Genomic DNA, 13,808 nt, shown 5'->3' with positions numbered 1-13,808 from the left:
CACCCGACAGATATTCTGTAAATATAAATAAGTTTTTCCACACAAACAAGCCATCAGCAAGAAGTTTCATGGAACCTGAATTTCAAGTCACATGGCACTAATGTTTGTGCAGAAAACACTTATACATTCCATCAATCAGGGAGCAGAAACAATGTCATGTGACTTATTAGGCAAGTCACAACAAACCAACCCAGCTTGAATAGCAAATATTTAGAGGGAGCTGTGTATGATCAATTCCTATAGATAATATAAAAATTCACTGGATACTTTTGAAGTAAAAGTTTAGTTGGGTAACCCAAAGTGCAACTCAAATGACCTGAATTTTTAATGCATTTTAATTAACTAAAAATCTTTAAATAGAATGTGATAGGAAAATCAGCAATTCTAACTCTCAAATCAAATGGATCACGTTTTGTTGTAATATATATAATTAAACAAAAAAAAATAAGGACAGCTTTGTTTTTAAAAATATACACTTTAACTGTACATTTGCAACTGGCCTAATTCCAAAGTCAATGGGAAATAGAGGTGTTCAGCTGCACCTAGCAGGCCCTGGTCTGTTTTTTATATATATAGTGTGCAGTGGAAATACAGTACAAGGTTCCTTCTGGGAAAATGGGGAAGGAAGCTGTAAGTTTGTATATTCAAAGGCTATTTTAAGAAGGTTGTAGTGAATGGGTGCATTCTAAGACCATCTGAGAATAACCCCAACATGAATTAAACATGAGAAGTAGTTGTTTAAAGTTTTACTGGTTTTGCAATAGAATGTGAATTACTGACGAAAGTATAAAAGGACTCCAGATTATTACACACAAGCGGGCTGGCTAGACCCCAGAAAAAAATACTAAACCTTGTGAACAACAATAATACAAGCAGATGGTAGGACTCAGAAGCATTTTCTAAAGCATTGGTATAACTTTTATAATAAGTAACACTATGTAATACTTAAACATAACTCAGAACCTCTAATGCCTCAACTCTGTTGCATTCCCCTATCTTGTGCATCTGACAACCACTTTTAATACTCTGTATAAGAAACTAACTTGAACTGTCAACAATTTTGCTTATCTGTAATGCAAATTAGTAATTACAAACAAAACAATAAAACATCGTTAACTAAGGTCCAGATCTTCAGGTGGTGTAAATTAACATAACCACATTGTTACACTGATTGATACAAATGAGGATCTGGCCAGCATATAATTTCAACCAGAACTTGCATTACTGGGTCTCTATCCAGGAACTAGATATTTCTAAATAGTCAGGATCTTTCAATATGTTTTTACTACTACATCTGACTATAAACAGAGACATTTAGATATTTAGGGCTGGATTTTAGAAACCCTTTTTCATGCCTGAGTAGTCCTCATTGGCTTGAGAAGTCCTATTGAATTCAACAAGAACAGCATTGTGTCCCTATATGGATGATAAAAAAGAACAGGAACATGTTTATTTGAGATGGTATTGAACTACAAGTTTAGAAACGTTAAAAACCTTGGAAGCTGAAAAAATTCAATTGAGCCAAAATGTTTCCATATTGGCTCCACTCCTAACAACAAATAAATTATATGTAGAGATATATTTTAGAAAGCACACGTAAAATTTCTATATAGTGGTCATAAAAACTAGGGTACAGCTGTTCCTAAAACTCTGGCTCCTGAGAAGTGTTTTTACTTGGGCCCAGCTTCCCGTGGCATTTTGAGAGAAAGAGAATTTGTTCCAACTGTCACAAAAAGAACCCTATACTTAATCTTTTCTTCCTTACAAACTGAAAAGCCAAAAGTAGTATAACCCAAAACTTTACACACGCAAATCCCAAAAGAAAATGGACCACAGCGTGTCAAGTCCTAGTTGAGGACTCTTGCACTTCTGTTAAGAGCTCGATTGTACCACTGCTACAGACTTAGAGGGGAGAGGTAGCAGAGCCACATTTAATATCCTTCTTGTTGGCAAGTGGGGAGGGAGGGAGGGAGAGAGAGTGGGCAGACCCATGGCTCTGGCACCTTCGCTGTCTTGACCAGGGAAGCTGGCTCACCATGGAGCAGAGGGGGGTGAGGAATACACTACACAGAGTAAAGAGTATAAGGTCTCTCTCTCATTTTCTCTCTCTCTCTCACACACACACACACACACACACACACACACACACACTTTGCACAGCACAAAATCTGTCAGAGTCACAGCTTGACCCTTGAAATGAAGAAAGGAGAACAGGGCAAGCAAGTGGACTGAACCATAGCCAAAGGAGCTGGTGGAAAGTATGCCACACTCAGAACAAGGCTTCACCTCCAGATCAAGAGATTAGCACAGAGGAATTTTGGCACAATTTTTTCCCCAAGCTCTTCCAGGGACAATTCAGGTACATGCCACCCCATACTTAAGTCTGAACCTATAGGCTCAATTTAGCCCTAAATATCACTATAGGGAATGATGTAAAAACAGTTACATCATTGAATTTATAAGTCATTCATCTAAAAAAAACTGGTTTATGTGTCTTAAGTGAATTAAAATTTGCTATATCTAATAATCAAACAGGTATCTTTCTGCATAAAGTACTGTACAGTATAAACCATGGATTAAATTACAGATGCACATACACTAATTTAGGCACCAAAACAATAAGTATATGTTCAATTTTTATGGTCAATCAAACTGAATTACCAATCAATTAAATTTAAACTTCTAGCATGTAGTAAGCCTGTAATTAAACTAAAAACTAATTAACATTTTATCCTCATGTTAAGGATGCATTTAATCTGACTATATGGGATTATGTACATCAGATCTTCAGCAGAACGTCTGCAGGGATCTCTTTAAAATGTAATCTTTCTTTAAGCATACTTTTAGTAAGAATTTTCAAAATGTTGTATAAGGCTTATTCATCACTTTTAAAAAAGCATTCTTCTACTGAGGAACAAAAAAGGGACACTGTATTGTCAACTACTTTGTACTTCCCTAGCCAAAGATTGATTTTTGTTTGCAAACCATATATTTGATATCTAAATCATGTTCAGTGGCTTTCATTCATGATTGGTAGATTGATACAGCCCTCTATGAAAAATGGATTTATCTTTTGCAACACTCATCAAACACTAAATACCTAACTAGGCTGCAAGAAGAATCTTTAATTCCATCATTTTACTCTGGTAATTGCTTTTGCTTCCTTATGTTTAACCAGAGTAAATGAACTATAATTTTAAATTTCTCTTGACACTTGCTATCAGACATTGCATAAAACACGAACAAGGTGGCGAATGCTGAAAAAGGCAACTAAATCAAAAATATATTAAACTATAGAAATCTATTTTTAAAAGGATGAACCAGGGAAATTCAGAATCAAGGCTGATATTTCATCCTTAACTCACCCTCATTGTGCTGAGGTTTTACAGCACACATTTTATTCAAGGCAACCCTCTGTTTGGAGATCCTTGTAGTGTGCAGCAACAACAACAAAAAGTAGCTTTCAGCTGGATTTGAAGCCTGAACTCTACAGTTCCTTGTTTTTATAGATTTAAATCAGACCTAAGAATTATTAGGCTTGGGGATGATGAGATTTTGTGAGCCTCAAATTATTATTTTTTCTTAGGTAGGTTTTGCAAAACCAGTTTCCATTTTATGAAACCAAAACCTGATTTCCACAATCAGGCTTTTCATATTAAAGGTGTCCATTACCAATTTTGGACCTGATATTCCAGACTAATACACATTTTTGCAGCTTGATTATAAACCACAGTGCACAGGAACTATATTTTCCTCTAAAGGTATGTCTACACTGCAGCAAATAGTGTGTTTTTAACTTGGGTTAGCTAACCCATGTTAGATAACTCAGGTTAAAATAGCGAAAAGATGGCAACTTGGTTTTTAACTCCAGTTAGCCGCTCGAGTTAAAGCCCATAGGGGTGTGTGAAGTTGAACTGCAGTTGCTAATGCAAGTTAAAAGCTGAGTTGCCTTGTCTTCACTGCTATTTTAACCCAAGTTAGCTAATGTGGGTTAGCTGGCTTGAGTTAAGAACACAACTTTTATTTGCAAGCTAGACATAGCCTACAATACTCATGTACAACTCCCAATTCTCAGCTGCATAGGTAAAAAGGATTAACATCTAGATATTTACAAAGCCTCAAAGGAGGTGGCCCAGTTTGAACAAGGTTACTGGAATTAGTATTCTCCATACATACGTAAAAGAAGATAGTTTCTGAAAATACATGCTAACTTATGGACTATTATTACTAATTAATATTATCCTCTAGGCAGTACACTCCTTAGACTGTAATTTTTTTCTAGGTAAATATCCATTATTAATGTTTGATACTATTTAGTCTATGGTGAAAAGACATTTAAAAATAAACAACTGATATATGCATTATACTTTTACAGAGACCTTCAAAGTCAATAGCACTTTTTATGTTGTATGCACAGAACAACTGTGGGGCATGATTTTTGTTGTAAATAATGTATGTTATTCAGAAACTGGATTATTCATATGATAATTAGAGCCCTATGCCCTGTGTACAACAGGGAAAGTTGTGGAGGGGGGGATTGGTTGAGGGGAAAAGGGGGAGAAAATTGTAAGAAAGCTTGACCTTCCTGACATCTATGCCAAACCTAATCATTTTCTACAACTGTAGTTATCACCCATAACCTTCTCTTCAGATTGAAAAAACGTAGGCCTGTGAACTGTTGCACCCTCAGCAATAATGACAAATTTAGGGGAAACTACATTCATTTCTTCCAAAATTTATCCATACTTGTTCTATCCAGTATTATGAATATATCAGCTTCCTGGAGCTGAATGAAACCACAAGAATTGCAATAACCATCCCATGAAGTATCAGTCTCTTGGATTTATTTTTTCCAATTTTTAGTAGAGGAATGATGCATCTACCTTAGCATTCTTGCATTTGTGGTTGGTTTGTTTGCTTAATAGGTGGCTGCTAGTGAGTGTGTGAGTGACTATGTGAGTGTGTATATAAAACACACAGAATTTATTTGAGATCACTGCCTGGACAATAGTTTCTCAAATACCTAAAACAGCCCAAGGTTAAATAACCTCACTGGCTAAAAGATCACACATGCATATGTCATGAATTAGGAGTTGTATGTTTAATCCTGAGAAATTATGTTATCATCACCTAAATTCTTGTATTTTAATGTGACAAGCCAAATAGTCTTGAATTATATTGGACTTTTGGCTACCTGTAATTTGGGGGAGAGAAATATATTGTGTAAATTATAGATGATTAGGTGATAGCCAGTCTGCTTTAACTGTATCAGAGATGGAGTCTCAACATTGCCTTCAACCTGGGAGTGATTTGACCTTCCCTGTGTTCAGCCATCCAGCTGGAATATGAATATATCAGTTGGTACTGAGACTGACAATTACCTCACCCACCTTGTCTCTCTAATATCATGGGACAGACATGGCTACAACTACACTACTTTACTTCTAGAGCTCATAGTTAAACAAAACTGTTGCCTTCCCAAATAATTAAGTAAATCTTGTTAAGAATTGGCAGTTTATTTGAAAATGTTTATCAACCTGATAATTAGATTAATTGGATGATTTGATATTAGCCCATTTTATTTGAATTTTATTTGCTTATGTGAATTTTAGTTTATTCTTTTTGCTTAGTTATTTAGTTTAATTATCAAATATATACAATTGGAAACCTCTGAGATTTGACTGTTTCTTTCCCAGATGTCAGGGTTCAGAACTGGAGGAGTCCTGGGGTAAATAACGGTCAGCCAATGCTGGGCCCCACCAAGTGGTTGTCCACAGAACTGCCCCCATAGTCCTCACATAATTGGAGCCTGAACAGGGCCACTATTAGAGGGACAAGGAGGGTGAGTAATACATTTTATTGGACCAACTTCTATCAGCTTTTGAAGAAAAGATGACTTGTGTGTTGATCATTTCTAAGGACCTAAAGGCTGACTAATTCCCCATGAGTCCATACATCTCACATAGTATCATATTCACAGGGGTACAAGGATTATAAGAAGGAAACATTAATATGAAACCAATACTTATGCCTAATTCAAAGGTAGTGATGAAGAAATGTCAGTAACACAGGTAGCTGTTTATGAAATGAGTTGTAGTCATAGCTATGACAGCTAGAGAAGACCCACTCACTAGCCAACTCACTAGCCTAGGGAAAGCTTAATCCAAATAGAGAAGTTGGAGGAATACTCATTTCCTCAGAAATGAAAGAAAGAGAGGAACTGAAAAGAGCAGTGAAAAATAAACATGTTGCTTACACATGATGTCAAATGTTATATCCTCTGGAATTTCTTTAGAATGGAATCTTATCCAGCTTCAATATTCCCAAACTATTGAGCAGCAGCTGTGATGGGAATCTCCTTTTTGCACCTCCCCTCCCCGCCACACTCTTATATACCAACCAACAGGCAAGTCGTTCTTTTGATCCTATGCAGTATATAAGAGGTGCAAGTAAGGGCTATAAAATAATATATCTGATCTTGTGGTGGTTAGTGGTGATAGACGAATTTTTGGCAGTTAACCCAATATTAACCAAGTCTAGTTCTGTCAAAGCCATAATTCAAAGCTTACTCCCAGAGCCACATAAGGTTTATTCTTTTCTCAACAGGCCTTACACCCAGTTCTTACTTTGTGAACAGCTCACTCAGAGAAGAAAGCCAAGGGAGGAGCCTTTTCTATTATTTTTTTGTCATTAGTCAATGGCTAACAATGTTTTCAACTCCGTATGGGACAAGAGAGTGATACAGGCTCTATCCTCAAGGAATTGCACAAGACAAAACATACACATGGTACACTGAGGGAGGAAATGGAGACACAGGCTTTTCATTGTTTAAATTAAATAGGGTCATTAAATAGCTGGATCATTTAAGTCAATGGAGCTACTCTGAGTTAGCCCAGCTGAGAATCTGGGTTTATATCTTTGTGGAATGTTTTCGCAATCACAGAAAGAACATGTGCTATGGAGGGATTTGAAGTAGGCCCAGGAAGAGCAGAGGTTCCAGAAACAGAACAGAGGCAGGGAAGATAGCTCGAAGACAAGAATGGAAGAATGGCACAAGCAAACTTGTGGTCTCAGTGGAGCAAACTAGGCAGATAGTAGAAGATGAAAGCAAAGATGTTGGCTGGAGCTGAGGAAAGCCTTGGAGGTAAGCACAAGTGGTTTAGCTGTGGTGCAGAATGGGAGCTGAAGGATTTCTAAAGGAAATGGTTGTGGTTAGAGTGGAGGTGGATTTTGTTGTTCAGTGGATTCAGCAGTGATGTCATTTTGTTCTTAAGAAAGCATTCTATTGGGGGACATTTTCCCACTGACCCTTATGGGCTTCAGTTTTCATTTCTTCCTCCTAAAACGTATCCCTCTGTCCATCACTCAAGCAGTAGCAGTTGTAAGAAAGAATGTGGAAAAGAACAGTTTCCCCTTAGACAACAGAAGGGGCAGCAAGAGGGACAAAGAAAACAGATGAGACAACAGCAAACTGATTTACAGATTTTCTCATTTGAGGTGCATGATACAAAAACATTGCTGGTTATGATGTGCAGACTGAGGCTTGTCTATATATTTATAAATTAAGTGAAGTGCAAATCACACTAGAGGATTTATGCTAAAAGTGTTTCTAAAACACACCAGAATGAGGAGAATGTATCACCAACTACCTCCTACAACGACTACACATGTTCCACGGAAACATTTTTAATGGTGATACCATGCAGACATTCACTTGAGTCGGAGTGTAGGAAGTCTGTGATTAAATGAAAACTGGAACTGGATCCCCTAAAGTAATCCAGATCCAAACAGGCCTGGAATTTGAAGACATTTAGATCCAGATTCAGATCTGGATTTTGCGCCTCAGGCCATTTCTACTAAAAACATGTATGGAAAAATAAATTATTGCTATACAGCAATGACAATACTAAGAAAAGTAGAGTTTAATTAGTAAAACATGGATAAGTTAATTAACAAGATTTGACCATTTTTGACAGATAATGCAGAGTATAAATGTATTTTCCCTTGGCCAGAAAATTTTACAGTGGAAGACATTTGGATTAGGTATGGACTGACTGTCACCTGATACAATGTGTTGTGAAGTTTGAACAGCAGATGTCTCACCCAGGGATGCTTCCCTGCAGAAACAGCAGGAACCTCCTGTACACTCACTTTGCTTGGCATTCATCTCCCGACCAGCTGCCAATTTTAAACTATAGCAAGTCTCTCAGTTTATAGTCCTTTCAAGCTAAAATCTGTTACATTTGGGAAAAAATAGCAATACTTATGTAAATCAATAATTGCATTATATGTAATACAGTAAATCCATAACATGCCTAGAGTGATGCTAACAACTCTGCGCAATGGTATGCTATCAAGCAATATATACAAAGTAATTCATATGCGTCAACATCTGAATGTATCTTGTTCAAATACTCATGTTGTTTGGCACAAACAGCTCTCTTTGCATATTAGGGATAAATATAATTCTACTTTCTTCTTCAACAGATCTACATATTGTGACTAAATCCCATTCATGTCAGAGTTCTTCTACGTTTTAATTGTACTAGACAATGGGTCACAGATGCCATTCACCCAAGCCTTCAGCCACCTGTCTGAGTTGCTGGGCAGTGGCCAAGACCCATTAAAATATTTGTGGACATCATTAAACTTTTTTTCTCCCTTGTTAGCCAAAATCACTAGCTATTTTTGAAAATCTTGGATATACCTATCTATCTCTATCTATCTATATCTATTCAAAATTAGTGGTTATTTATACATGTTAAACAACATAATAAAATATTGTATGTTTGTGGGAAATTTCTAGGTGACATGAAAATAGTAGAATTCTTTAAACAACCTTTCCATCTATATGCTATTCTTCTGGATATATGCAGGCATTCAGTCCTTTTTTTTCCCATTCCATCATTGTTGAATGCTGTCTTTTGACCCAGCGTATTGCTATATTTCTTAGTGCCAACAAAAGACCCAATTCTGAAAACATGCTTTGGTGCCTATTGATTTCCACTTCTGCATGGATCAAAAATCAGCAGTACTACTGAATTATTTTAAATAATACCTCTTGAAAGATGCCAGATTGATAGCACTGGAGATTTAATGGCCATTGAGTGTGCGAATTAGAGTCAATTGTGTTGCTATTTTGTTCTGTGGACTCCAACACTACACACTAGGAACTGGAATAAGACACCAAAATATTTTGCATAGGCCTCTAAACAGAGAGTATAACTTTCAGTAACAGGAGGATAGACATATATTAGCTTGAAACTGGCAGTTGCAATATAGAGGCTCTGTCTCCACAGGTTTTATGCCATATTAGCATTCCTATGAGCCATCCCATCCTTCAAGACATAAATAATTCTTTTAATAATTAAAACTAATAATGAATGCATTTGGGTACAATCTTAGAATGTTTATTATGAAAATCAATGTAATAAGCAAAACTAGAGAGGTCTGTTGTTGGCAGTTTAGTTTCCCAGGAAAGCACAGCTCAAATGCAGTTTTTATATTTGAGGTTTACTGAGGTATCAGGGCATGTCTACACTTACTGTGGATCGACGCTGCAGCGGTGGATCCACCAAATGTCGATTTAGCGGACCTAGTGAAGACTTGCTAAATCGATTGCAGATCGCTCTCCCATCAGCTCCAGTACTCCACTGGAACAAGAAGCATAAGGTAAGTCGACAGGAGAGTTTCTCCCATTGACCCAACACAGTGGGTCGGGTAGACACCACAATGAGTCAACCTATGTTATGTCGACTCCAGATACATTATTCACATAGCTGGAGCTGTATATCTTAGGTCAACTTAACCCTGTAGCGTAGACTTGCCCTGAGTTCAAATAGTGAGTTTCTGGCTCAGTCATGATTTAAGCCAGTAATCATTCTTATTTCTAGTTCTTTGTTCAATATAATAGACTACATGTCCTCCCCATTTTTTTAATTGAAAGTTCTCTATCATTCCTGATGAAGCATTGAGGATCTTCTCTTATTTTTTTTCTTTTAAAGGTGGAGAAGTAAAGCCTAGGCCAAGCATTGGATGGGGTCTCTTTCACATGTATCAGTGTCATTATTTATTTGACAACAGAGGTTACTACTGAATGTCAGGAATCACTTTTGTCTCTTCCCCACACACAGTAGTACTAGTGTTATTATTGGAACATCCTCAATTTAAAACCATTTGCCCTGTTTTTAATGTTACTTCTCACCATTAAGCTGATACTCTTGGACTTTTTCATTATTATTATTATTATTATTATTATTAATTAAAGGAATCCATTGCGTCAGGCAGGTGGCAAGTGGCAGGTTCATGGAGCAAAATAAATTTGGCAATTATGCTAACTTTTTTCCCCATTGAGAGAATGCAATAAAAGGGCCACTGAGTATTTCAAATATTGATTATGGATAACATTTCAAAAATGCCTAAGTGACCAAGAGCCTAAATCCCATTTTCAAAAGTAATTTAGGCACTCAGGGCCAGATTTTTAATGGTATGTAGGAGACTAAAGATGTTAATAGGCCCCTGGTGTCTAAGATAGCCCCCTAACTCACATTAAAATCAACAGGACTTCAGGTGCTTTTGAGAACCCCATTACACATCTATCTGCCTCTGTAGGAGCCTCCTTTTTTTTTTTTTTTTTTTGAAAAGCTGGCCCTAAGTGTTCAGGCAATTTTGAAAAAATTACCTTATATGACTAGTCAATGCATGGTGAAATAGGATTTTTTTTTCAAATGCTTTGATTTCTGAGTCTAAATCTGGTTGAGATGCTAGAAAGAGGTTTTTCCTTACATGATACAAAAGGAAAATCATTCACCTCTTTGATTCTGCTGATAAATAGCCCTGAAGAGTTCTCTTTTGGTAACATCTCCTCCCTTCACATTATTCTCACAGGTTATATATGTGGTTTACAGATGCCCTGTGACTTAAGAAGTGGCAGGAGAGAAAGCTGGAGTTCCAATAATACAGACCTCAAAAACTCAGATTGCTGCATTGAGAATTTTTAACCTTTCCCCCAATGACAGAGAGAGAGGTGAAGAAGCCATTATTTGCCAAGGCATCAAAAAAATCTTGTCCAACAGAATTGTTTAGATGGCGGGCAGTCTAGTGAATTGACTTGTCTTAACTTGGTTTCAGTGTTCCTGCAAGGCATTTACAATCCATTTTCTTTAAAGAATTGCTTGAATCTGAAATGATTAAGTGGAGCTGAGTCAAGACAGGAGGTTTTAACTGTCCTGCCTTCTATACATCATTTTTGCCCAATGAAATCTTAATGGTATAGGAAACTGTTTGGAAGTTAGACCATGGCCCTCCACTGCTTGTAAAAAGAAGTGATGAGAGATCTGCCTTCCTGTTTGAGGGTGTGGTAATTGAGAAGATGATGTTGAAATAAGTCTGGTCACATTTTCATAATATAGATTATCCTTCCATTCTGGTTTTTAGACATGGCTGGTTTGGCTACAGTTTTAGCATTATCATCTATGGTGGATGATCTCTTGTCAACAGATACAGTATTCAAGCTGCATTTCTTAAATCTACCTCTCATACCACTGACCACAAGGTTTTGTTCACTTGCCCTGAAGTAACTTAACAGAGTAGACAGGGGCACCCCTTCCGTGTTTTTGTTTCTTCTTCTCCAAAAAGTACAAAAGGAGTATTTGCTGCTCCTCAACAAGAAACCACTATGTTCCATCTTTGTTCTCCTCATGCTTAGTGTGTATGTACCACTACTACCAGAGCCAGTGAGATGCTTCTGTCTGCCGTGTCACCAATATGCAGATGAAACTCAGAACTGTATGTCCTTTTTGTTGGATTTATATAAGTGTGGGCTTACTGCTCTCCCATTGTCTGATTGAGGTAGCAAAACAGGTTTTAGCAAACTATGCTCTAGCCAGACAGGACACAAGTGAGGCTAGCAGGTAAGAGAATGCATTGAGAGGAATGGTCCAGGGCTATGAATGTGCCCCGCTGTAGGGGTATGTCAGTAAGATATTTGGGCTGGCCTCTCCTCTTCTTCCCACCAATTTTGTCATATGCATGCCTTTTCATTGCTCTTCAGAGTCTTAGTTAAATATGAGTTGACTACATTATTTTTGACAGCATTATGTGTATATCAATGGGGAGTTTATGAGGAAATAGGAATCTGAGAGTCCAGTATCATTGTTGAGACTTGGATTATAGATGTACTAAACTGTATCTTCTTACCCAAATCTCTGTAAAAAGACTAAGGTTTAAGAGACTTTAAAATCTTCTGCTTTGCATTTTTCATCTCTGTCTTTAATTACTGGTTGCACAAATGAAATTATGTTTACTGCTTTTATTTGCCTTGGGAGCTGCCTTTTTATCTATTTGTCTATATTGGTTTTTATATTGCACACATCACCATGATATCAGAGTGCCTTTGAGTTCCATGTTTTCTAATAGAATTTAAACACCCAATATCTTCACATCAACCATTAATTTATAGCAATAGTGATATAACCATAAAAATAGCACACCCAATCTCTGTGTTAAGATATACTGAAATGTATTAGAAGTATAGTATAGTTCTGTATGTATATGTATGACACACATATGTTTATATATAATTAGTAATCAAAGAATAGAAGGCAAACTTCAGAAAATTAGCTGCAAAATATGATTTTCATGAGAATTTTTTTGGTGAGGGTTAAAAATTATTTGACTTCAAGCTCTTTCCCATTGTCTGTACTTTATTCCTCAAGATATAAATCTATTTTTTAATTATTCCACTCTTCTTATCTCAGAAACTTTGCCTGACACACCATTCCATATGTTTATGATTCTCTGAATGAAAAAGTGTTCTCTGACAACCATTCAGATTTTTCCTTTAATTTCCATTTATGCCTTATTGTTTTATAATGTTCAACTGAAAATATATGTTACAATATTGTGTGACATTATCTGTATTACTTAAGATTTTATATACCCATACATCAACCAAACATCAGATAAATCTCATGCTTCTCCATTTTTTCCTCTACATCTTCTTTTCCAGAGCTGTATAGGTAATAGATTTAATTTAGTCCATATGACAAGTTGACTTTAAGCATTTTTTACCAACCTAGGACAGACTATATCTACATCTTGGATTGAATCCATTTGAAAAAGTGAGCTGCAATTATACTTTGTTAGGACTTCTCAATAATTAAAAGGATATTTAACACTACATAGATTTGTTTATAGATCAAAATAGGTCTAGTAAACTTTGCAAATACAGGGATTGATCTAGCAGCCATTACTCAGGTAAAACTCCCACTGAGCAAGGGCTGAAGGATTGGACCTACAGTATACAATGGTACCTGACTAACTTGCTGGGCTTGCTAATAAATAACTAAGTTACACAGGAAAGGTATTCAGATGATTTGTAATCCTGCAATAATGGCTTCTAAATAGTTAAGATTACTTTGAGAGATGTGAGCCTTTTTCCCCTATATGCCATATGCCAGCAGGGGACAAAAATCAATCTTGTAAAGGCTCTGATTACTTGTGCTGCAAGTTTCTTGTCAGCAGATTCAAAATGTGCAGTGGAATGAATCTTCTGCAAGGTAGAGGTGCTGTCTACCAGCTGAGCATCTTCCCCCTCCTCCCACCTTAACTTCCACTAGAATATGTGGTTGTAATAAATTAAAAGAGGGAAAAATACAAGACTCTTTGGTACAACCATTTTGATCCTGTAAGCGAAGAGGGAAGGTGACACCAATTTTGGTGCTTTCCTGTTGAAAAAATGCACACTTGGAGAAGGGATGAGAGCAAGTTAAAGAACAAATTAAAGAATGTCTTTTGTCAACCTAAAA

The 13,808-nt window shown here is 36.7% G+C and overlaps 1 long non-coding RNA gene across 1 annotated transcript in view; it reads right to left on the bottom strand.

Moving 5' to 3' along the window:
* The window catches only part of LOC123370360, a 50,144-nt gene that overhangs the window by 19,119 nt on the left and 17,217 nt on the right, over positions 1-13,808 (bottom strand). The window contains exon 2 of the long non-coding RNA XR_006579383.1: positions 9,546-9,653. This is a non-coding gene — a long non-coding RNA (uncharacterized LOC123370360). The remainder of the gene's footprint in view (positions 1-9,545; positions 9,654-13,808) is intronic.

The sequence above is a fragment of the Mauremys mutica genome, chromosome 4 (assembly GCF_020497125.1).
Source record: "Mauremys mutica isolate MM-2020 ecotype Southern chromosome 4, ASM2049712v1, whole genome shotgun sequence".
NCBI lineage: Eukaryota > Metazoa > Chordata > Testudines > Geoemydidae > Mauremys > Mauremys mutica.
The sequence above is the reverse complement of the archived record's forward strand: the minus strand, read 5'-3'. Positions and strand labels throughout refer to the sequence as shown.